At 36.7% G+C, this 27,471-nt stretch overlaps 1 protein-coding gene across 7 annotated transcripts in view; it reads left to right on the plus strand.

The window, feature by feature from the left end:
- The window catches only part of LOC134211421 (peroxisomal targeting signal 2 receptor), a 358,938-nt gene that overhangs the window by 302,006 nt on the left and 29,461 nt on the right, over positions 1–27,471 (plus strand). The window contains exon 1 of one of the 7 annotated variants that reach the window (XM_062688261.1): positions 13,896–14,036. The exons of 5 other annotated variants lie outside the window; for them this stretch is intronic. The gene's annotated coding sequence lies outside the window, so the exon portion shown is untranslated. Of the gene's footprint in view, positions 1–13,895; positions 14,037–14,094; positions 14,117–27,471 lie in introns of those variants that run through there. One more of the 7 variants, XM_062688262.1, reaches the window with a different exon arrangement.

Below are 27,471 nucleotides of genomic sequence, written 5' to 3' on the forward strand. Positions count from 1 at the left end.
ACTATTCCTATTCCGACTTTGCCCTTGGCCTTTGATCCATCGATATATCGGATAATCGAGGAGATGTATTTTTCGGAGCTGTTTGACCCCTGGCAGTGAAGGTCGATGATTTTTAGGAGGCGTTTTTCGCAAATATCTGCTCGGTCTAAATGTTTCATTTGCTTTGGTGAATGTATTATCGCGGATTTTGGTTTTCTCTAAATAGCCGATGGTTCTGGAGCACAAAAGCGATAGTTGCCTTATGTCTAATCGACAATACGCCTGCTACGGCGCACGCAGAATCCGCGGAGGACGATGAAAGGTGTCCATACACGATCCTTACAACTCGGTGATACGGGGGTGCAGGTTTTTTTACGATGTTCTCGAAGATAGAGAAGTCAGTTCAATGCCATAATGGAGGCGAGTGGGGCGATCACACTTCGTCCGCTTTCGTGATATGCTCTTTATTATGTTCAGCCTGGTTTGGCAATTACTTCGAACCAGGTCAAAATGGCTCTTGAAGGTTAACCGTCTGTCCAGAGTCACTACTAAAAGCCACAAGCTTGTTCAACGTAACAGCACGGCCAGGAAGCCGGTAGCTGGAGTCGCAAACGTGTGCGTGGATGCAGTTCTCAGCTCAGCTGGTATCCCATAGCCGCTGAAATCGACCGATTATTTACAGCCTTTGGATGCTTTCCGACGCAATCAGGATAACGTCGTCGGCGTACACTTGTAGAAAAATTCCATTGGGAAGGTTGGCAAAACCCCGTTTATGGCCACCACGAAGAGGGTGATGGCTGTAAAACTCCGGTCTCCTCTTTCGCCATTTTTGAAGCTACGTTCGGAAGGAGCGTTTGGACAAAAATTTCTTTTTAAGAATTGAAGAAGGTTCCTGGAAGGAAATCCCCGAGTGTTTCAGTTGCTTCACGATTCCTGGAGCCCAGGTTGTGTTGTAGGCCTTGGCTATATCGAGATAAACGAGCTCCAGGATCTGGCCCAGGGACATGAAGTATGTGTTGGTACTGCATCCAGAGCGGCTTGATCACCAGTGATCGGAGAGGGTGCCCTAGAGCCACTCATTGCTGATGCCCTCGAGGGCTTCCGCTGGTAGGCAGGCGCTTCATCATGGGGTATCCTATTTCATCAGGTCCCGCAGATTTGCGCTAATCGTTACACCGGGCTAAGTCCAGCTCATGTAGGAAAAAAAGGCCGATTGAAGTACTGATCGGTGTCTGGTGGAACCTGGATCGTGGAGGCAGAATGTAGGCCTTCCTTATGGAAAGTGGTTGGATACTTTCTGTAGGAGGACTGAACTTGGAAGTGGTCAGCCAAAGCTTCGAATACTAGGCTGTACTACACCATTGATCGATAGCGCGATACTGTTGGAACGCCTTTTTCCTTGCATGCAGCCAAAGCTCAGCTGTTGATTGTTCGCCGTTTATGCTATCTAAATAGGTGACCCAGGTTTTTTATTTCGCCACTCAAATAGCTTAGTGGCAGTCATTCCGGGCGACCTGATACGTGGAGAGAAAGTTAGTCAATTCTGGGCTGTCTGGTGAGAGGCGACTTTTTACTCTTTTCAGGACGTAGAGGCCCTTGCGCCTGTACTTTCTTAATAGACTCTCGACTGATTCAAAGTCACAAATATTTTTTTTTCGGCTTTCAGTCTTTATTGGCTTAAAGACTGACAGCCGAAAAAAATATATTGGGGTGTTACTCCAAATCATTTGTTTGTGGTGTCACTCCACCAGTGGAGTGCTTTCCCACCTGGTCTCGTCTGATATTCGGTATGTGGTATGTGGCTTCACATCCAGTTCGCGTTTGCTGCTGTCTTGAAATTTGTCCAAATCTGCGCGCTCTCCTGGTAACTTTTACTGGGAAGCTGTCGAAGGCCAGCGATATCGGCCTGTGGAAGCTGCCTCCACATCGAAGCCGCGGATATGTCGATGCCTGACTCTACACTTCCCCGGAGGAATGTGGATAATCCGTCGTTCAGGATTGGTAAACCGAATTCCGACAAGACGTAAAATACTGTGCTGCCCCTGTGGAACGACTCCGTTCACGTCTCCGAGGGAGATTGTCAGCGATGGGAACTCCATGCCATAATTCTATACAAGTTCCCTTTGCAAGTCAGGCAGATCAGGTAGTCCAACCTCATCGCAACGATAGGGAAGCTTGCGTCGACGTCGATTTGAGTGAAAGGTATTCCATCTTGGATTCCCACAGCGACCGATCGTTGGATGCTAGATCCGATGATGTTGATGATCTACCGATGCTTGGCGCCAAGGGTCCTGTCCATCATCGCTGGATTTCTTGCAGTGCGATGGCTACAGGGTTGGTCCAGTTTACCAGGAGCTCCAGGTCGCTGTGTTTATTATGGAATCCATTGGACCTACTGTTATTTTATTTATTGTTCGTCTTTGTTCGAATTGCGCTATCCTATACAATTTTATCCAATTTTACGTATCGTTGAATTTCTAATACTTTTTACTATTTTGCACAACTCCTTTCTCCGAATTAATGCTTTTCCATGTCAGATATTAATAAGGATATATTCAATCATACCGCCATCGGGGGTGACAATGGGTCTGGGGGGAGAGAATGGGTCATCGCTCTCACCGAAAGCTTAGAGGTCGTAGAAAAAATCGTTCAAAAAGATCTCTTATATTTTAGGTTTCTTGCCCTCAGATATATTCAATCCATTCTGCAAGCATTCTAAGTAGTTCAAACAGTGACCCCTTTCTCACCCCCATTTGACCCATTGTTCCCCCCCGACGACGGTACGCTACATATTGGAAAACACACTTGGATAAAATCACTTCTGATTTTTTTGCAAGTGTAATTCTATAAGTGAATTCAAATTTGCGCAAATGCTAAGAATTGTAATATGTATTAGTCTGAGACTTGGACAAGATTAAACCGTGCTTGAGAAATTGTAGATCTGTGGTAGTGGTAGACAGCGGAGCGCCCGATGCAAAAGTTTCAGCGACGACGTGATGCCAAAAACTGCCTTTGGCGTGCGCTGCACCATGCTGTCTTGTTGATCTAATAAATGGCTTCCACAATAAAATCAAAAAATTAAATTATGTTACAAAAAAGCTCAGAATGATGGTGAGAAACCCTCGAATGCCTTTTGGTTTAAATGACACTTTCGTCATAAAAGCCAAAGTTGATCCAACAAACATCTTCTCGTCTACATTTCAGTAGTCATAAAGTAGTCAAAATCATGATGGAAAACGAAATAGTGTCTCTCTAAAATCCCGTTTCTCATAAGCTGGCCATTGGGTTTGGTTTCGATTCGGAAACACTCCGAAAAATTCTCTGGTCATCCCTTCTCTTAAAAACGATAATACAAATGGCCTCCCATACAAATGAAACAGAAATTTCTGCATAACTCGAGAACTAAGCAGAGAATAATTAAATTTTAGGCGAAACGAAGTTCGTCGGGTCTGCTAGTATTTAATAAAAATAATGTCCTGCTGGTCTCCGAAAGGTGGGGGGATAGTAAAACTTTATCCAAGCTAATTCAGCAGAATGTAGTCATGTAACTACTGTTGCACCCAAATGAGTGTTATAATGTATTTCATACAACCCATCTGAGTTGCATAATGGCCATTAAAGCACCCATTCCATTGGTATGGAAAAGTAGGCCGTTTTGTCACTCAAACACAAACTGTAAACAAATATTGTGATCAAGATGAATACAGCACTGCTCCAATAAGCCAAGTTTGTGGAAGAGAAGAAGGCGGGGGTGAAAAATTAATTTTCAGTTCAAAACGAAAACAAACCGGCTGGCTCTCCCATACTGAAATCCAAAATGGCTGAATCGTGAATTCGGCAAATTGGAACACCTAGTGGTGTATTCATCTTGATTGTGATCAGGAATTGCAAAATAGTAGTTTGTGCAACTAGTTGCAAAAAGATGTTTTTTTGAGCAAGAGTTGTATGGCAAGCCTCGTTGGATAAATACTATCAGTGCTGAAAAAATCGAGTTTTGTAACGTGTTGCACACGCTATTTTTTCCAATGACGAAAATGGGCTTTAAAATGTTAAATCTGTATCAAATATTACAGTCCAATTTTCTCCACATGATCATTCTTGTGAATAAGTCATGTTGCTGCAGAGAACCATTAGATTCCATGTTACCGTGCCACATTGCGTAGCTCTACAAGCCATGAAGCGATAGATGAACTTGTATTTGGAAAATTTTGATGTCATGTCCATCAAACTATTCCATTTATTGCGTGGCGCAGAGAACCCACTATTTGAACACTTACTCAAGCTAATTTATCAAAACGTTCTCATGTAACTAGTGTTCTTATGTTAGTTTTTCATTATAGCTCCCAGGGTTCGGATTTCTCACTCACTCACGCGACAACTGATCACTCCACCATACATTTTATCCGGATAAATTACAGTGCGATAAACTCCGGCACAAGCGATGGTGCGAAAAATTGTTATCCCTCTTCCCATGTTTCGCGAAAATCAAATGCTGCTTACTTTGCTTCTCCAAACTGATTGCATACGACGATGCGCCACCATAAGAAGTAGGTTTAATACAGCAGTTTTTCTATTTGCTTTCAATCGGTTCGTGTGGTGGTCTGGTTATAGTGGGCGCTCTACACATTTTGAAATTGTTTTGGGTTCGAATCCCGTCTCCGACTTACATTTTTGTGAGTATGCTTTTAAAACTTATCTGGAGAAGTGGCTAGGTGGAGAATTTGAATGCCCAAAAGTAAATTATCCGGCAAGCCAGCGCTCGCGAGTTTATCGCCCGTCTTTCTATCCGGATAAAATATTGTGTGAGAACACTTGCTCAAAGGAGAATATGGAAAAATTGCACTCCGCTGTTTGGATCAATCCTCGGTTTTTATTCATATGAGTGAGAATTCCGAAGCCTGATAGCTCCCAAATAAGTGTTATAATGGATTTTAGGCAACCCATTTGAGTTGCATAAAGGTCATTGAAGCATACATTTCGTTGGTATGGAAAAGTATGCCGTTTATCACTCAAAGACGAACTGTAAACCAGATATTATGATCAGGAATTGCAAAAATAATATTTCTAGCATAAATTTTTAGAAAATTATTTTAGTAGTATCGGTAGGTATTTTATTCTAGAAAGTTGTTCATAATGACAAAAACATGCTTGTCTAGAAAGCTACTTTGATCTATCTCAACACCTGTCACAGTAATTGAGGAAGCAATAGAGCGATTCCAAGCAACAGCATCAAAATTTAAGAAAATTTTTAATTCATGATTTTCTATTGAGTTGAAACTTTGCACAGTTTTTCAATTTCATCTAAATCGTCATTTTTCGATATCAAATCTTCATATTGAGTCACGACTAACTTTTCAAAAGGGTGTATGTGAAAATGGTTCAAAAATATTTAAAAAGCTGCACAGCAAAAACGGAATGTTCGATTGTTATGATTTTTTCAGCAAAGTTAGACAACTAAATGGTGATTCTTAAGAAAATGCGCACAGTAAAAAAAAAATTTTTTTGCCTTTAAAAATATCATTTTTGTCACAAAAACTCAAATATCTCAAAACCCTATCTTTTTTCGAACGTATTTTTTTAGGGAAAACGGTCCATTATATTAGCTATCTACCATAAAAATTTGGTGATGGTAAACTAATAAACAAAAAAGTTATGACATTTCAAACATTTCACAATTTTCACATATAGTAAACAAAAAAAAATTTCCGTGTATTTTTTTTTTTTCAAGAATCGCAGTTTGATGCTGATTTTATTGTTAAGGGCCTTGCGTGAGTTAAACAAGTTGTTTGTATGATATTCCATATTTATGTATTCATCGATATTATGTGTATTATATGTATAAATATTATATGTATAAATAAATAAAAATGAATTAATATTATCCTAAGTATTAAATTAAATGTGGCAGTTACACAATGTTGTTATAAAAACTCTAAGAGTTTTGGGTTTGAATTTTGGTATGGGTTATGATATCATGAAAACAGTTTATTAATACTTATTTTTTATTTATTTTTATTCAAATTTTTAAAATATCGAACACTTTTGAATTATTATCAGCACAGTTTGAGTATAGTTTTGCTTTAATTTTATTTTCCGACAATGGAATGAAACAGTGAAATTTTGGGTTCCTTGGATCGTTTTCGCGTTATTAAATTGCTCGCTGAGCTCTGAAGCCTTTATTTCGTACTCTTCAGTAGTAGTAAAACAAAATGATAATTTGGTTAAATCTTTTCTTTTCTACGATTTGCCCAATCAAAAGTTCTTTCGCAGTTTTAATTGGATGCTCACGTTCTTTGGCTAAACTTGCTCTTGTGGCCATGCGCTTTATTGTTCCTCCAATAGCATCACAAGGACCTTTGCCATGTGATGTAGCAAAAAAATGCCATTCTGCATCAATTCCGTACATTGATTTAAATTGACATAGGCTCGAAAAATTATTACGATTTTTTACTGCGACGCTGCTCCATCAGACATGAAATATATCTTTTTGACTTCTTTATGCTTATCAACGCGTAAAAAGTTAATCATTTTTTCAATGAACAAGTTTACGGATACTGAATCGTGTCTTAAATCTTCGGAAATTATAATAAAACTTAAGTGTTCAATTTGCGTACTTCCATTAAAATAAATAACGAATGGATGAATTGTAGCTTGTTGTACGTTCCAGTGATGGGACTGCACTTCATCTTGCAATACAAAGCTGTAATTTTCAGAAAAATCACAAATGACTAAAAATTCACCATTTTGTAATGTATTTTACGTATTTTTTAAAAAGCTGGATTGTTCTGTTTTAATGAAATCGTGAGGGATTAAACTTTCTAATTTCAAGCAAAAATATGACACAAACTCATCTACAGGTTTTACAATAGTTTCTATGTCACACCTATCCGTGGTCACCCATTGCTCAAATGATAACTGATCAATATATTTTTCTTCAAACTCAGCGAATAAAGTATTTTCCAATGATGAAGAATCTGGACAATCCGAACAAGATCGTAGATAGCAATTTGATGTTGTATTTTCACACAACAGACTACCAGTTAACATTTTAATATCCTTTGTTAAATTGATTCTTTTCAAACTATGTAAAATAAGATTAATATTCTCATGGGTTGTGCACACGCACACATTATATGTTCCTGAATTGGAAAGAAGCTTACATTGCCTTGGCCGAAGGCTTGCAAATGAGGAAAACCTATTTTAATATTATCGTGAATTTCCTTGAAGCGTGTGTACGCTTCTTTCAAAATCGTCATCATTAATCGTTTTTGGATTGCTTGACGCTTTCCATCTTTTTACTGATACATAATCTTTTGACCAGGCATAGCTCGACTTACTTCATCATCTTCAAAATATTGAACTACTATTTCTTTTGTCTCATCTGTTAATGCAGTACTAGACCTAGTATTTTTGGTTGAAAGACAGTTATTCTTCAATTGTTTTGCCTCTTTTACTGTATTTCTATTGGTTTTGAACTCATCAATGGCATCCTGAATAGACCACGAACTTGGCAGCATCGACAAAATCAATAATTTTTCTTTCCTTGTCGTGGCTGCATTCCAGAACCTTTCCTTCATATTTATAATTACCTCATCGTAGTCTGTATTTTCCACATCATCAGGTCCTAATTTGAAGAGGTTTCTTCGTACAGCTTCGTTTATTTCACGGTATTTTTTCTCCGGGTAATAAACGTAGTCCATCTTACTCCATTTAATCAGAGTCACTTTTATCCCAGCTATGCCCTCGTTAAAGCGTTCGATGTTGACCTTTTGGATACACTCATCTTCCGATTGATTTGTTGAAACAGATTTCGCTGATGGTACGGTGGCAAGGCTCTCAGCACTTAATACTTCTGGTAATTCCTCAGTTGTTGTCGATACATCTGGCAATTCCTCAGTTGCTGTCGTTTTCGAACTTCCTGCGCTCTGCTCAACCGATGATATACAGATTGCTCTTTTGTCAACGTTTAGACGGCAGGACGTGCAAATGCGTAAATTTGTATTCAATGTGGACATTGGAGCATAACCAGTCGCTTTCAGTTTATCTATGGTGCTTTCGGTGAGATTTCGTAACTCTTTTGAACACTTTTTTCCATCAAACGGCCTACAACAGTTGAGAAAGCGACTACTCATGTTGTTCGTAATATTTCAATAAACAAAATCACTTTTAAGTTTTTACTGACTAGCTTGGTGTCATTTGCTTGACTGAAGAAAAAAATACTATAAGATCTTTAACAACCTTAGTAGTAGTAATTTTTTGCTTTTCGTGAGCATTGTCATGGTATGTACCTATCATGCATTTGTTGTTGTTGAAGATACCCGTTTCCTCCCGATCATAAAGTCTATTCTCTAAGAGGTATATTTTTTGCAGGTAAACTATAGACGTACACGTGTATATAAATCTTTGATTTTGCAGCTTTTGTCTTAAAAATAACATTTCTGATATGTTTCTATCAACGATATTATCAACAGGTTTCAACACTATTAAAAGAATTTTTCGCCAGTCACGTGCAATGAAAATTATGACACTATCAATACTTTTGATCACAACACTGGATCGTGTCTAAGTTTCTTATAGATGCTATGAATAATTAAATCAAAATATCATGAAAACAACTTGTTTAAATCACGTCCCTTAACAATAAAATCTGCATCAAACTGCAATTCTCGAAATAACTTACACAGACAAAAATTTTTTTTTACTAAATGTGAAAATTGTGAAATGTTTGAAATGTCATAACTTTTTTGTTTATTAGTTTACCATCACCAAATTTTTATGGTAGATAGCTAATATAATGGACCGTTTTCCCTAGAAAAATTACGTTCGAAAAAAGATAGGGTTTTGAGATATTTGAGTTTTTGTGACAAAAATGACTAACTTTGCTGAAAAAATCATAACAATCGAACATTCCGTTTTTGCTGTGCAGCTTTTTAAATATTTTTTAACCATTTTCACATACACCCTTTTGAAAAGTTAGTCGTGACTCAATATGAAGATTTGATATCGAAAAATGACGATTTAGATGAAATTGAAAAACTGTGCAGACAGGCCTGGTAGCGGGTCACTTTTTAGTGACTTGGTCACTTTTTTCGGGCAAGTCACTAAAAAGTCTCTTTTTTCGACCACAAGTCACTAAAGTCACTTTTTCTCGCAAAAAGTCACTATTTTCAACTATTTTGAAAATAATTGACTAAGATTTTTTTTTAAATAAAGTCTTATGTATCCGTCGGATGATGTTTTGATCATGGCGGAAATGAAATTACGGATCTTGGAAAAATGATCGCTCAGAAACTTCGCCAGCCATTCAACTCGCTGCTCTTATTCGCATTTCACCCGTAGCTATAACTAAAAATGTTTTACGTCACAATTTTTAAATTGGTATACAATCATGCAAGCAGGAGACCTGCTGATTTAGATTTTGTTTTAAAGCTTAAACTTTATACAGTAGGGGAAGGTGGGAAGACGTAATTTCTTGGGAGACTTAATTCTCCGCTATTTTACCGAGAACTGCTGGGTTTCCTATTCATATGGGTCAAATATGTGATTCACGGCAGTATAGTAGTATTGTTGCAGCGTATTTTTATTATAAATCCTCTAGATAAATGATCGTTATGTGGCAAGTTATTTTTTTGATTGATAACCTTATTTACTCTATTAAGGCTTGTTCGCGACAAAATCTGGACACATAACTTTAAGAATCAACATAAACTGCTGTTGGTTTAATTCGGTACGTTTTTCACTTCAAATGGCTTCATTGCTTATCGATGCTTCGATGTATGCACGAAACTTGGTGACATTTGAATTTTCTAAGAAATAATACGTGCCGAATGATCTGGCATCCTCAGTAGAATTTGTTTCGAGCTCGTATCCTTCTGGTGGCTCATAAAATCCGTTTTTGTTCCAATCTCTGACGTTTTAGATATTGTCGAACAAGCATCAACAAATTTTAAATTGCTTTGAGCAGTGTTCACATGAGAACAAAATGTTTTTAGTCATTTTCTGGATCGAGAGACCCGAATTTCAATTGCGACTGCACACAATTCTTTCCGAACCTGCAATTCCTTCGACGCCATTATTCACTACGTACTTGTACCACTCATAAGAAATATATTTTCAGAAAGTACAGACATAGATTCATCAATCTACGAAATATTTCACTCGTTGATGAGCTATTTCAAAAGTTATACGTGTTTAAAGGTGTCCATATTTTTTCGCGTACAAGCATTATTTACTGTGCTTTGTCCCTCTTATGTTTTGAAGTGGCCACGTAAAATTGCTAAATGATCTTCACTGATAAAAATGCCAACATCCCACCACATTTTCAGGATAATTAGATTTTGCGTTGTTGCCACAATATGAGAAGACTTGATCCTTGAGACTTGAGAAGTTTGGCAAAAAAGATCAAGAAAATATAAATTGTTCTCAAGCGGCTATTTTTTTGTAGATGTGACAGATGTAATGAAGGGTTTGCTCTAAAAAAATATTTATTGAGTAGATGTCATAGTGAGAGAATCAAGTCTCCCCAATTTTGAAGAATGCATGCACTATCAAATTCCATAGCAAAAATCGTTCATGAATAACCACAATTATTTAAAAATTCGGAAAGCATGATCCTGCAGGTCATGCGTTCAATCCCAGGCTCGTTGTACCTGAATCGTCATAATTATTGTTTCGTTTTCTACCAAAACTGCCATTACTGTGAAAACTGACCCTTATGTGGAAGACCGTTCCGTGAGGTGGCCCATGAGCTATTTAAATATAATCAACACATTGCCTACACAGAATACTTCTCAAGCTGAAAGGCAGTTGTTGTTGCGAAGCGATTTCTCGTTTGGAAGCGAAGTTATGAAGAAAACAAAAATGCTCATTATTGATATTGATGTTATTCTTTTACGTGTTAAAATGAATTTCCCACGATTCAGTATTTCCCCAATAACTTTTCTTGTGATCATCAAATCGTTTCGCAACAAAGACGGCCTGTTCCTTGTAAAATTTCTTATGTTGCCGATGTACTCATATGTTTTTAGAGCTTAAAGGGAAGCGTTGAGGAACAGTTTTCCATGAAAGTTACTGTTTTCATAGCAATTTTCATACAAACTTCAAATCGCGCGTACTCACTCAATTTACTTCCAAATTAGCTGAAAATTTAGGTGGGTTAATAAAAAGGCAAATGCAATCGTTCAAGCATGAAGGAGCAAAAAAGTCAAAATTTGAATCACTCTAATGCCCATTCACACAGAATTTTGCTTAGAAATCATTTCTCAGAAAAGGAAAAGAGGTCTTATGGGTGATAACCATGCTTCGCTCACTTCCAGTGGCGTAAAAATTTGATCTGCTCCCAAGACTACTCATAGTTTGAGTAGTCCTGCTTTTGACTGATATTTAGTAAAATTTCCGTGGGATTAAAAGAGAGGGCAATACAATTTTACTTAGTCACTGAGTAGATTATTGTTACCGTGTACGATTTTCGTTTCTTTTCTGAGTTCGTTCTAAGAGAAAAGAGTGGTGAGTGAAAGATATTTTCCGCCACAAATTACGGAAAAAAAAGATTCTCATTCGGCCCAAAAACGCTTAATTTCGTCTCATAGAACTTGCAACTTAAACTGAAAGTCACTATTCGGTCACTTTTTCTGCAACTGAAAGTCACTATTTGGTCCCTTTTTTCGTCAGCTTTGGTCACTAAAGTCACTATTTTGAACGGCATCGGTCGCTACCAGCCCTGTGCAGAGTTTCAAATATTTTCGAAATGGTCGCTCAGGATCGACTGACATGCCCCCGTGGAATGCCTCAATATAAAAAATATGTACCTAGTCATTATTCACACCAATACGAGGAGCAGCAGCCAAATAGCGACCATCTGAAAGATATTATTGTACGCTAGCGAATGCACAATGTTTTGTTTGGATTCACTTTGTTCCACTGTTAGTTTGAATCAATTTAAAACGGTCGTTCATTCACATGTTTCAATAGAACTGTTACGAAAACATTACTAATTTTTGTTCAATATTTTTTAGTTTTCTGAGAAAGTTAATATTGCTCATTTTTAGGTAAATGTGGAATTTGACTATTTGTTATATTGATTTTTCGATAGTTTTGACAGGAGTTGAGATAGATCAAAGTAGTTTTCTAGACATTTTTTTTTGTAACTATGGAAAATTTTCTAAAAAGAAGTATAACGAAAGGTAAGGATTGTAGAGGTCATTCATACAAAATGTACCTTAACTCGTCACCAAACCGTTATTCAAATAGTGTTTCGTCAAAAAACATGTTCTAGCTTTGAATGCTTTTTTTACTTTTGCACAGGGAAGTGTGTTGTTTAATATAGGATGGAATCAAAGAAAATTATAACCCTTTCTTAAAATTTTCTTAATGACTCCTCATACATGTTCATTGTCTTATAGTAATTTATTCAAAATTCCTATTAATCAAATTTACATATAGATGTAAGCACATTAGTGTGGAGACAGCACATTACATCTTGGATAACATCACTCTTGGATTACATGTGTCAAAATTTACGACAAGATAACGTTCCCTTTGTTGTTCCAATATCATTCAAAGATCAAACAGCTCAATATGCATCCATCGCGCTTGCTGACATAATCGAATGCACCCGATTATGGATGCAATTATGCGAGAAATTTTTAAACAACGTACACCATCACTGATAGCCGGAAGTCAAATTTCCGCACGCACCAAACTCGTTTCCGTCCTTCGTGTCGCACTGCGAAGCATCGTAACCTTCGGCTAATAGGTCCAGTCTCGGCCTCAGGGTTGAGAGTCGAGTGGGCCGCCTTTTTTCCCATTTCCACACCACAGATTCAGCACAACATACCTAAACTAACGCAGAGTTTCTTTCCTCCTTCCGTCGACAAATCCTATCCAAACATCCAATGCGGTAGATCACTGGAGGAAAAATCAATAATGCATCTTTTGCGGTGGTGGTGTAAAATTGTCCGAAAAACAGCACATGGCCTTCACCACACCGGATTATGGGGGTGCTTCGTCAGCGTCCTCGGTCCATAGTGTACCTTGGTAGTTCAAGTTCGAGTCGGTGCTGCACACATGCAGCATCAATCGCTCATTCCAGTTTTGATAGAAACAGCCTTGAAGTTAGCAACCAATGGCGTAGTGGTCGGTAGGTTAAGGGCCAATCATCACCCAATCAGCGGATGGCAGATTTTAATACAGTTCTGATTAGAACATTGCAAAATCTGCATAATATTTTGACATAAATATACAAATTCGTACAATTGTATAACAATCATCGTATTGAAATCTTACAATTTTGTATTATTTTAATACAGTACCTGCTAAAAAAGCTTACATTTTTTTTATTTAAAGCTTGCAGAATTGTATATGCCAAGGTTTTATACAAACATTGTAAGATAAGTTTTAGCATTCTTCTTTTTACGTTCTAATGCAAACTATTCCGTTCATTGGGTTCTTGAAATTAGTTCCACCACGTTCCACAGTAAATAATAAAAATCTCCATAGCTTCTTTCTAATTTCTATGCTATTTTATTTATTTTGAATATTTTACTAGGATCGTATATTACCCAACTACGCCTATGCAAAGACAATTCAGAATTTAGCGTTGTTGATGGGGGTTAGTTTCAACCACCCCATTTCTAGATTATGCGTAGATTAATTCTGCCTCCTTTCGTATGGTGTGGTTCTTCCCTCCCCATTTCCATCACAATAAAATGCAGACCTATTACTTTGGAGACGATTCAAGGAACCACCCTACCATCCAGTCAGTGGGTTGCGCGAGGTTAGAGAAAATGCATCCCCATCTGGGGATAGACTACAAGGGTGGCAGCCATTAAGAAATCTACTCAATTGTAAACGATAATGCACCGCACTTTTGGCTGCTAAGACATGTCCAGCATTCATCGCCAAGAACAGTGGACGTCTGGAAGGCGCCCGTGGTGGTTACTTTTTGCAGTTTCTCCCTCCCAAACAAAGGACCTTTTAGTGGTGCATCCCAATCGAGAGTGTAGAAGTGAAATTAAAAGCTGTGTCTGTACTACCTTGCCCACTGATAGCCGCTGTTTGTACGATCGAGTTCAATTTTATATGTGATTTTTTATACAATTCATATACACAAATCCTCTATCTTGCAATATTTACTATGGTAAGCACTAGTATCGAAAATATCCTTCTTTTACAACATTTCACCGCCCAAAATTGCAGCCAATTCTCAGGCGCCATTTTGAAATTTTCGCCTCGTTTTCACTCGCTTTTTCCTTTTATTAACTTTATCACATAAATCCATCCGCCGGTCGCATCTTGAAACGATGATTGTGCCGTTTTCATTCCTTTCACGAACTAAACTGCGGCTTAGCTAAAACAGCGCCAAAAATAGCCCACGCACTTTTCGTCCAATTTCATTCCGAAAATATGCAGCCGTCGTCGGCGGGGAAAACGGGGATCACATCTTATGCGACGCGGCTGACATCGTCAAGGCAAGGCATTTTCTCCCGCGACCTTTCCCAACTGGGTACGGCTTGGGGCAATGCAGCCGCCGCATCTTCTACGCGCTTCTTTGAAAACTGTCACTCTTTTATTTGCTTCCATTTCGCAACCCCGCGCGACATCTTTGACTTTAATTAGAAAATTAGAAACTTCGTTGTCTACTTTCCGCGAACCCGTCATATTTATGTGGCCACCTCGTAGCGCACACATGCACGAACTGTGCGAGAAGAAGATGATGCATCTGCAGCCAACTTTCAGGATTTTCCCTGGTTTTTGTGTGGCGGACAAAAAAAGGCGATGCATCCCGCGTCATTCTGGTCATTCACTGATTGGGGAACCGGGCAACAACGGTCACCGACGAGCGCTATTTATCTCCCTTGGGAAAACGACAAAAAAGGGTTATGAAGTGCTTGCTGTAGCGAAGGATGCGATCCGGTTTTACGCTTGTATTGGTGCGCAAATTGAATGTACTTGTAGCCGAATATGCTACAGAGGAAAATGTTGTTTTGGGCATTTGACTAGATGTTGGGTAGTAGATGTTATGAGGAGGACACTTGTATTAGCAATGGAAGCTGCGCAGTTTTTACACCACACGTGGAAAGAGCATTGAATATCCTCTCTCTGTTTTGGTAATGGAATTTGATAATTCCTTTCAGGATAAGGACACAATTAGCGGGAAAATTTGAATTCAAGTATTAAAGAGAATACGCATTGTCATCTAACATCGGTAGTGCCACGAACGGCAATTTAGACTTATTTTAATAGAAAAACAATACAATTAGCATAATTGTATATGTTGTAAACCAAACAAACCAGCATAAACTATGTAGGGTATCTGTTCCCATATTAATAACAGCCCGTATATTAATCACAACCGTCGATAAACCAAACAAAAAATCAATTTAATTACTTTTTCTCACATTCTATGTACACAATAATGGATGGAACACATTCTTGAATGTTTGGAATATTATTTAAAATTCCGTATGAGTAATGTTTTAGTTTACAAGACTCAAATTATTAAAAACAAAATTATAAAACACATTTATTTTCATTTTCCTACCTCTGAGCTGTTGGTTTGATGCACTGCTCGATTGCTACTAGCAGATTCATCTGTTTTCGCGACGTTGTTTTCCACTCAATTTGAAGCTAAAACAATTCTATCACTTCAAAATTCGCTTCACAACACATAAAGCACATCACATTTTCACTTTAAATATAATTATATTTGAAAAACCAACGCGATTTCCTATAGTTTGATATAGGTTTCTTTCGTACAACGTCTAAATTATCCTTGTCCGTATTCAAGACTGTTTACATGGCGTGCAGTACTCTCAAGGGTTGCCGACCTAGATTTTTATTTCAAAAATGCTTAAATGAACAATCGCTGTGAAATTCAACTCTTATGTTTGTAAAAATAAGGTATATCGAAAAGATAATCTATGACAAACATAAAATTAAACCGATAAGTTGAAAAACTACAACAAAAACTGCAATTTTGTAATTATATTTCAACTCAAATACAAAACATTGATGAATTCGGCATCACTGCAATCATATCGTTACGTATACACACAAGTAATAGTGTGCGTATTTTATGTTGGAAACAGTATTATTGATATAGGTACAAGCATAGGATTAACTGTTTTTGAATGTTATTGATATAGGTACATGGCGGGGATGATGTTTTTTAGCTAAATACTTCTATAATGTGATAATGATTTCATTTTTGAAGTTACCAAATTGTTTTCAATTAAAAATTACGTGAGCCGAATATACTTAATCCCATGTTTCTTGATTATTGGGTAAGAAATCAATGCATTTCATATGCGCATTGCCTTATTGTTATTGATATAGGAGCAGATACCCTATATCAATTAAAATAATTAATATTAAAAAGTCTATATTTTTTGTCTTTCTTGTAATAGAATCCAATCAGCGGATGATAGATTTTTATACAATTCTATATTAACACGTACGTCCCCAACCCCCATTTTACGACAAAACTTAAAATTCAAAACCACGCAGCTCAGCCAATATCTAACGGATTTTCAAGCAATCTTCTGGAATCGATCACCAAATTCCTATAGCTTTAGGAACCGATTTTTGTGCAATGGCCATGGTTCCTAAAGGAATTTAAAAATTTAAAGGAATTTAAAAAGGAATTTTAAAAAATATCGTGAAGGAATCGCCAAATGCATCTCTAAAGGAATTTCCGAACAATTCATTGAGATTTTTTCTAAAGGTTTAACAAATAAATTTTCAAATTTAATCCTGGGGGCAGTTCTGAAGCAATTCTTAAAATCCGGAGGATTTTCCTTTGGAATCTATGAAGAAATTTTCTAAGGAATACCTGGAGGAATTTCCTATGTGATTCCTGAAGGAATTTTGATTGAATGTCTGAAGCAATTCCTGGAAGTAATTTACAACTTTGTTTTGTAAAGCCACCAAAATATTCTTTAAAATAATATTTTTTGCGATATTAACTTTTTGGAATTGATTATTTTGCTGCCGAAATCTATGTAGGGTAACGGCAGTATTTTGGACCGGGCTCATATTTTGGACCACTTAGCTGAATTTTGCATTTATATCACTCAAAACTAAATAAAACGTGCAACTTTCAAATGTTATTGCAATTGTTTCTTTAAAAATACTCTTAAAAATACTATATTATTCACACATTTACTCATTCAGGCTGGATTAGACCAAAACCAAGACGACATTGTAAAATCGAAGTCAAATTTCAAAAGCTGTAAGTTTATTTGTACATGGATTTAAAACATGTGAATGATGTTGTTGACTTATTAAAACCTAATTGAAACAGTTTCATATCTCGAGCAAAACATTGTAAGTTTAAAAACAGTATTCTGAGGCATGTCAAAAATAGGTTCATTTTTCATTGAACAGAACATATTTTCGACATTACTTCTTTTTAAGTTCTAGATTTATTAAACTTTTGTTTTTACCAACAATTTGTTTATCTAGTATCAAACCATCCATAAATTACTGTTCATATCGCATTTGTAAATTACTGTTCATTGATGTAAGCCCTAGAAAAATATCTATTAAACCAACATGTAACTGTTTTCATTATTTCCATACGAAAATTGTTACGAAAGCTCCATGACAAGAATGACGCAAATGGAACAGATCTAACAAACTACGTAAACAATATGGCATGGGAGGAGTGACCAGGTACATGCATCACGGCCATAGACCACACGTTTCTTTTGCTTTGATGATGCTATACCGAGTGGCACTGAAATTGATATTAATTTCAATACCATTAGCTGGTAGATATTGTTCTAAGCGTTTGAATGCTTATAAAAATGTATTGCTTAACAAAGAATTTAAAGATGAAAACGCCGAAAATGCTGGATATCTTCAGAATTTATGATAGTTTGATTCTTTCAGTGGGATTTACACCATTTTTACCTACAAATCCTGCTTAGCATTCACCACTTTTTAGTTGCATAAGGAAATGACCAAGCATTATTACAAAACCTAACTTTTATTCGAAAAATTGTTCGGCCATCTCTTAAAGTGGTCCAAAATACCTCCCTTACCCTATGGGACGTTTGTTTTTGCCTGGAAATTAATGTAAAACACCTGGAAAAATCAGGGAATTTTGTTTTTACAGATGAGTAGACACCCTGTAACTATTTTGGTCAAAATCCTAGGTTTACCAAAATCCAAATTTCGTAAAGTACGTCACCCTAAAGTGGGAAAAAATTGCAGAAAAATCAAATGGGGGTGAGAATGGGTCAATGTTTCAACTACTTTTAATGCTTGTAGAATAGATTGAATGTATCTGAGGGCAAGAAGACTAAAATATATGAGACCTTTTTGAACGATTTCGCTCTACGACCTCCAGACTGCTGGTGAGAGTGATGACCCATTCTCACCTCCCAGACCCATTGTCACCCCCGATAGCGATACCCGTCGTCAAATAGAAGTAGATAGAAATAGAATAGAAATAGAAGTCCATTTTTGTCACTTTTTTTTACAAATGAAAGTAATGTCAATGTTAACATTATTTCAAATATAATTTATCGATTACTCGCGCTGGAATAAACTGATGCGATTTTGAAGGAAAGTATCGCATTTGAGTTTTTCATGCGAAATTACCTAGTTTCACTCATTTATCAAAAATCCGACGATGAATCAATTAGATAATAACGCAATATTTTGCGCTTGATTCAATCGTCACAAAGCGTCACTATTTGGTCACTGTTTCTTTGGCGGAATGTCGTTTGGCCGAATAGTTAAACAATTTTACCTCTGATTATGAGTAGTGAAGAGTGAGAAATAAGAAGTGAGTACGCAGATGTGTTAAATGCATTGGCGTAACTACAGGGGGCTAGGGGGGGCTATAGCCCCACCTAGAATCAAGTTAGCCCCCCCTAGAATTCCCAAGACTTTGCATGAGTATGGCACATATCTAGCGCTCTGATCATATCTGGGCGTAACTGAAAATAATGCATTCTTATCTTTCTCTACAGTGAGTTGAATATATATTATATCATGTTTTCTAACTTCGAAAAATTGATATATCTTGGGTTATGAATGCTAAACACGAAGGATATTACGCTTCCTTTATTCTCAGCCACACATATAATTGCTTAAGGTGAATTGCGTACGAATCTAATTTTTAAAGTAAATTACACTTTCGGAGGCACATAATGCCAAAACACAACTCGTTTTCAGTACGCACAAAAATGTAAAAAAAAAACGAGATAAATGTTGGAGTTGGAACAGTATTTTCATCCGTCTAAGACGAATTAAGTACTCTCCATTTAATTCCACCAATTAATTTTCGATATCTTTGCAGATACGTATTTCGACCACAACTGTGTGGTCGTCTTTAGTGTCTCTTACTTAATTCGACTCGAATACGTATCTGAGATATCGAAAATTAATTGGTGGAATTAAGAGGATAGTACTTAATTCGTCTTAGACGGTTGAATACATTCCACTAAAAGAGCTTTATATATTTAACTGAGTATTTTCATGCTGATTCAATGCTGATTGAATAAATAATAGAAGTAACAGACTAACAGAACAAATACAATAGCTGAGATTTTGATTGAATAAACAAAATTCAAGTAAAATAGTAAACTGGTTGTATTATTTAGACAACATGAAAAAGACAATTGTTTAATTTCTACCAAATCTTGACTTTTATTTATTAGCAAATCAACTCTTTAAGATTTTTATGGTTACATTGCGTTGCATTGCATTGCGAGTATTTATTTAAAAGTGTGCCTATGACCTCTAGTTTTAAGTCATTTCTTTCTGCAGATTTCTCTGGTAAAATATTCAAGCGATGTTGCTGATATTTCCCGAAAACTTTGAATTTCCAATTATCTTGATAATCCGAAAAAAAATCCATAATCCTTGAAATCCGAAAAAAGTTCGGTAAACCCTGAAATTTCAAGGAGAGATAACTAAAATGTTAAAAGACAGGAACACCGTCTTCGACCAGAGGTCGTACAGACTGGGCACTTAACACTTAGAATAAGACAACGGACAGGACACATAACACCCAGTGGACCAGTGGAGATTTTTTCGATCACGAAAAGTTTCCTCCTTACCGGGGAAATCGAACCCATACTCCCTAGCACATGCGTCTAGACGATTGACGTAGCTAACCGCACGGCCATGAAGCCCACAATAACTTGAAATTATTTCTAATGGATATGTGAAACTCGAAAGTCTTATGTATCTGAAGCTCTTGAGTTTTTTACGTATCAAAGTTATTGGGAATCCCACGACATTTCTAGATTTTTATGTCAGAGCTGTTCAAGTCGTCACTGGATGTATTGAAATAGCTGTTTGGTACACAGAAAAAAATAATGAAAACTAATCAGCGCGTAAAAAATATAGACGTGGATAATTACACTATTCTGAGCATACATGAATCTTTTCCATCAATTTCTGCCTAAATGTATGCAATTTGTATAGTATTATGCCACTTAATCGAATAAATAGTGACATAATGCAATACAAATTGCATACATTCAAGCGAAAATAACGTTTAAGATTACGCTCTTTTTGGCATTCCCTTTATGTGCATTACTTTCGTGTAAATTTCAACAACTTTTTCTATCTGTGTAGGCCAACTTGCGGACAGTTGAACAAAAACAATAACTTTTGTGTGTTTGTCTGTAAGAAGAGAAAAAAATTAGCCCCCCCCCTAGATTTTTTTCTTAGTTACGCCAATGGATGGGAAGATGGAAGTGAGAAGTGGGGTGTTGAGAGGTGAAAATCGAGAAGTGAGAAGTGACAAGTGAAACGCATTGTGAATTGAGAAGTGAGTAGTGAGAAGTGTTGAATGAAAAGGGGGAAGATACAAGTGAGCAGTGAAAAGTGAAATGCGATAGTCTGCCAGTTTAGGATTGAACCAAATTAATCACATAAAAAACAATCAAAATTGCTATTTGGACCTCTTGCTGACAAATATCTATGAAGATTTCTGTGTAACAGAATCTATCAATCCATTGTGGAAAAATGAAGCGTTCCACATTGCAATCGAATACTCGTTATTTATTCATGAACAACAAAGACCCAACGATTGTGAGTATGAGCATGTCTTTGAATACAATTTAGCGAACTATGAAAATATTCGAGGTAGGTTTAGTAGTGTAAACAGGCAAATAGTTTTAAAAATTGAAGAAAATGTCGAAGCATCTGTTAACACTTTTTACAGATTATTATCTGACATAATCTCACAAGAAACTCCACTAAAACGAAAACGACGTCATAACAATAATAAAGACCCAATTTGGTATAACCGGCAAATCAAGAATTTAAGAAATCGCAAGCAAAAAGCACACAAAATTTACAAAAGTCATAACAGTAATGAAAATTTAGTATATTACTTGGACGTATGCGATCAATTGAATTACGCTATCAGTAACGCATTGGAAGATTACAATTCAAAAACTGAGAGCGAAATAAAGTCCTGTCCAAAGAACTTCTTTAATTACGTAAAAACAAAACTGAAATCTAATAACTTTCCATCAATTATGCATCTTGACGAAAACGCGGGGGATAGCTCGGAAAAGAACTGTAAGCTTTTTGCAAATTTTTTCCAGGAAACCTATTCTACATTTTCTGAAAATGATCGTGACCGTGACTATTCTGCATTTTTTCCAGACTTTTCAAATGATATTGGAGTGAATCAACTTCATGTACATGACGTTTTGCAGGCCCTCCGGAATTTAGACGCCTCGAAAGGACCTTGACCTGATGGAATTCCTCCTCTATTTATGAAAACCCTAGCAATGGAACTAAACGCTCCAGTATTTTGGCTATTTAATAAGTAATTAGAATCAGGAGAATTTCCATATATATGGGAAAACTCATTTTTGATACCCATTTTCAAGTCTGGAAAAAAATCAGACATACGTAATTATCGTGGAATAGCCATTATCTCTTGCATTCCAAAACTTTTTGAAGCCATAGTAAACGAAAAATTATTCAAACAGGTAGAAAACCGAATAACAGACGCACAGCATGGCTTCTGTAAAGGGCGTTCAAGTTCAACTAATCTTCTTGAATTTGTTGACTATACCCTGAATGCAATGGATAAAGGAAACCATGTAGAAGCTCTTTATACTGACTTCAGTAAAGCATTTGATCGCATAGATATACCCATGCTTCTATTCAAATTGAAAAAAACTGGAATTGAGCCGGGACTACTCAAATGGCTTGAATCCTACTTAACTGATCGCCAATTGATTATAAAATTTACCAACAATAGATCAAAACCCATTCAAGCCACTTCCGGTGTCCCCCAGGGCTCTCATTTGGGGCCTCTATTATTCATAATATATGTAAACGACATTTCCTTCATTCTTGACAAACTTAAAGTGTTAATCTATGCAGATGACATGAAGCTCTTTTTGGAAATAGGGAATAAAAATGACCTCAACATATTCCAGAACGAAATATGCACATTCTACGAATGGTGCAATAAAAGCCTATTGCAACTGAATGTAAAAAAATGTAACCTTATATCATTTAGCAGAAAAAGAACAGCATCAAATCTCTCAATTACATTAGGAAACCAGGTTGTAGAGAAATGCGATAGAGTTAGGGATTTAGGAATTATCTTAGACTCCAAACTAACGTTCATCGACCATTACAACACCATTATTCATAAAGCAAATAATATGATGGTTTTTATAAAACGTTTCTGCTATAACTTTCATGACCCATACACAATTAAAACATTATATATTGCTTATGTAAGGTCGATACTGGAATATTGCAGCATTGTATGGTCTCCATTTTCAATAGCACACGAAGAAAGATTAGAATCAGTACAAAAACAATTCTTATTATTTGCTCTTCGTAAATTAGGTTGGACAACATTCCCACTTCCATCATATGAGGCACGCTGCAAGCTTATAAACATTCAATCTTTGAAAGAGCGTCGTGAAACTGCAATGGTTTCATTTATTAACGATATAGTTTCGCAGCGTATTGATTCAACAAACATTTTATCGAAATAAAATTTCTACATACCATCTCGACAACTGCGTCATCGACATACATTTTTAATTAATCACTGCCGTACAAATTATGCAAAATTCGGACCTCTCAATCAGATGATGGCCATCTGTAATCAACACTGTGAAACTATTGACTTTACAATGTCTCGGCAGAACCTAAAAAAATATTTTGTCACAATTCGAAACCTACACATCTAAATTTACAATAAATCGCAAAATTAAACACTACTTAACCAAACTATTTTTATTTTTATACACTATAATACCGTATTTATAGCATTAAGAAAATAAAGAAAAACATATACAGTATATGTACTAGTCTACGTCGGTTGACAAAATAAATAAATAAATAAAAATAAATAGATAAGCGAAAAGTGAAAAGTGAACTGACAACTAAGAACTAAGAACTGATAACTGGGAACTGAGAAGTGAGAAGTGGGATGTGAAATAAGAAAAGCGAGAAATAAGATGATAGATCAACTGTAATTTCGATAGTTTGGGTCTTTTTCTTGGCATGCGTGGACAATACAGTAAAAACGCACAGGGAAAAACTGCGCTCATCATACACTGCATTGACTACGACCTTCACTTAGACCTACAATAATCGACAAAACACAGAAAAGAAGACCATACTACCGTTCCTGGAGAAGGTATGAACACACAACTAAGAAATAAGAATTAACAAACGAACAGAAACAGAAGGACTAAATACGAATTACTCTGAAATTATAAACAAAATACACACACACGGATGACACGCACAATATTAAAAAGTAACAGACAGTAAACAGAAAATAACCCATCCCTTTTTTCTTTATTTTTATTCTTCCTTGTGACTTTTTCCATCTTCTTTCATTCCTTTTTCCTTCACGTTATTTTCTCTTTATTCCTTTTTATTTATTTCTTTTTTTTCTTTCCTTCTTTCTTTTTTTTTCTTCCTTCTGCTTTCTTTTTTCTTCTTTCTTTCTTCTCCATTCCTCCTACTTTCTTCTCCCTTCTTATTCCTTCCTTTTTCCTCCTTTCTTCTTCTTTCTTTCTCTTCATTCATCCTTCTTCCTTCATTATACATTCTTCTTCCTTTTTCTCCCATATTCCTTCTTCTTTCTTGCTTATTTCTACTTCTTTCTTTTTTTTTTCTTTTTCGTTTTTCCTTCTTCCTTATTTGTACTTGATTTTCTTTTTTCCTTCTTGCTTCTTCCTTTTTCATTCGTCTTTCTTTCAACTTCCTTCTTCGATGATTATTATTTTTTCTCTTCTCTCGCTTCATACTATTCGCTATCCACTTATCGTCTTACTATTCGATATCCACTACTACTACTCACTTCTTACTTCCCACTGCACTCTTGTTACTTTTCACTACTCAGTACTTATTTCGCTTTTCTCGCTTATCACTGCTCATTTCTCACTTGTAAATTCCAAAAGGAAATCTGAATCTGTCCCATCAACCGTTTAACTAGATGAAATGGAAGCTAGTTCAGCTGCATTGTCCTGCAAGTTATTCGCCAAGCATTTTTCATCAGTACACACTCAGCTTTTATTTCTGCAGCTCGGCAAAATCCGCACTGCCGAGTGCCCAGAAAAATAAAAAAAACTGATATCCCGTCAAAAATTTGGTTTGTTAGTTGGGTTTCGGCAAATTATTTGCTTATTTTCAGCAACATTGACAGATATCTCGGGGAAAAACATGTTTGCTGGGGCTCGGCCGTGCGAATCTAGGTAAAAGTTGAACAAATTGCTTAGATCCCCGCTGCGTAAGAGCTCTTACACAACCCTAGTGCCACATTGTCAACCGTTCATTCGCTGAAGGAAAACTTCCTTACGTATGGAAACAATCGGTGATGATGCCGGTATACAAAACTGGTGAGCATCAGCTGCTTCTAAATAATTCGAAATCATTGTTAGTGGTGTAATTCTCGAGGGCACTCGAAATTACATTTCCTTTGACCAGCATGGATTTATGCCCGGTAGATCAGTTTTTACTAACTTGATGAAATTTACATCAACGGACCTTTGAAATTTATCTCGAATCTCGACATGGATTCTCCGTACAACTATTATCCTGTCTGAATCCGAACAAAAGTGGCAGAGAATTGCGTGTGAAAATTGGTTCCTGTCTTTCGACAACTTTTTGTAACAATCTCGGCCCTCTCTTGTTCGCATTGTTCTTCAACGACGTTACGTTGCTACTTCGAGGTGGTTGTAAGCTTGATCTGTGTATAGATCACTTGAAGCTGTATTTTATTTTACGTTCGATTGAAGATTGTGAATGCCTCCAAGCGCTGCTGAATGTATTCATTGTCTGGTGGAGCAAGCTGATTGTTAGTGTCTTTAAAGGATATCGCTGATCGTTCAGAGTACAACTAGTTAGTGACTTAGATGTTATGCTAGATGCTAAACTGTCGTTCGACGAACATCGGCTGTTATCTCTAAAGCCACTCGTCAGTTGGGTTTTATCGCCAAGATTGCCAAGGATTTAACAGACCAATATTGCCTGAAATCACTCTACTGTGCCTTGGTTCGTTCCATATTGGAAACAGCTTCGATTGTGTAGGGTACCATATCAGGTTTCATGGTGTTTAAGGATTAAACGCATACAGAAGCGATTTATTCGGCTAGCCCTGGCATGATCCTTCAAATCTTCCTCCGTATCCTGATCGGTGTAGACTTCTAGGACTGGATACGCTATTGGAGAAATTGACTCACCGTATCTACTGTCACTTTTGGATTTCCGTACACCGTCAAGGCTGTCGCTTACCACAAATCTGCTGCAACCTAGATTCCACCGAACGTTATTTGGATATCGCGAGCCGGTCACAGCGTGCCTCCGAATGTTTACGCAGGTGGAGAACTTGTTTGAGTTTGGTGAGGCGTCTAGTAGATTTTCGAACAAGCTGTACAATGTTAATTTAGTATTGTAGTAATTGTAATTTAATATTCTATCATTCATTAAGACTTTGGTCAGATGAATTAATTGTGAACAACTGAACTGAACAAATAAACTTCTACTTCTTGCTACTCAACTATCACTTCTACTTTTTGCTACTCAATAATATTTCTCTCTTCCCATTTCACACACTTAATAAGGAAACATATTTTCATTATTCGGCCAAACGGCATTCGACCAAATGACCCTTTCGGTCAAATGACCCTAAACCAATCTAATGGTTCTATTTTTTCATGATACTCCTAATTTCTTCGTTTATTGTTATGAGAATATAGAAATGAGTTCCTCCAATAACTGCAAAATTAATAATTTAACAGCACATTTAAGAAAAAAAAAATCTCGTGCCAAATAATGGGACAGCAGTCATAACTAAGCCACGCATGGTGGATCAGAAATAAGTGTGCGCGTTTGTTTGATTTGGATATCAAAAGTATTACGTAACAAGATAATAACTTTAAACAGTTAGGTCACTACACATATTTAAAAGTGATGCCCTATAATTCTGTAGCTTCCATAGTCTTAGGGGCAAGCCAGAGTAAACGCGACGTGCGATGCGACGCGACGCGACAGTGCAATTTGACAGCCTGTTGATAATGATTGTTATTCTTTTACATGAGTCGCGTCGCGTCGCGTTGCTCGTCACGTTTACTCTGGCATGCACCTTATAGTTTTTTTTATGATGAGTGAACGTGATTGACTCATTTTAAACAAATACTAATATCAAGCTTATTAATGGTTCTTTCATCACCTAGCAAGATGAACCCAAATTATTTCCTCGGTCTCTTGTAACAACATGTGCACTGTAAGAACGTAATTAATGCTGCTTGGTCTAGTAAAATGACTGTATGCTGAATGCTATTTGAAAATACAATCCATCAAAATCATCTGTCGTCCATAAATTATAAGATTGATGAATATCGATCGATCCCCTATGTGTCGCAATCTATAAAAAAAAGTGAAAAGTAGGTAATGAAATAATGGCCTTTTCGATTTCTAGTAATTAAGGTGAATGTAGCTGATCAAATGATAACCGGGCAGGCATTACGGCTTATCAACAATTAACATATTTCATTGATTGTGATGCATTTGCCAATTCCAAGCATAATGGCTGTAGGCAAACCGTGATAAACTCGACCGATGAATGCAGCAATTATTTCTTTATTTCTTTGTTTGTAGCACAGCTTGTCATAAGAAAATGATTAACGCAATATGTTATTACATCACTAACGAGAAAAAGAATCAAATATAAGGTTTAATAGTGGAAAAAACCTTATTCAAATATGTGAAAAAGAAAACCGCTCATCAAGTATTTTGTTTGTGTTCTATATTTTGCAGGTTGCCTAACATTCTAGGAATGCACTTCTCTGATTAGTTCTATGCAGATCTACATTAGTGGCGCGATGGCCTTCGAATTTTCCAACCGATTACATTAGCCATAAAGTTGTAGATTTTATTTTCCGTTTGCATGCATCTCACAAAGCTGCAAAAACAGATCGCGCGTGCACTTCGGGCCGGTTTGCCGGCTAACAGATTTCTTTTTCACAGCTTTGT

Source organism: Armigeres subalbatus, chromosome 2 (assembly GCF_024139115.2).
Source record: "Armigeres subalbatus isolate Guangzhou_Male chromosome 2, GZ_Asu_2, whole genome shotgun sequence".
Taxonomy (NCBI): Eukaryota; Metazoa; Arthropoda; class Insecta; order Diptera; family Culicidae; genus Armigeres; species Armigeres subalbatus.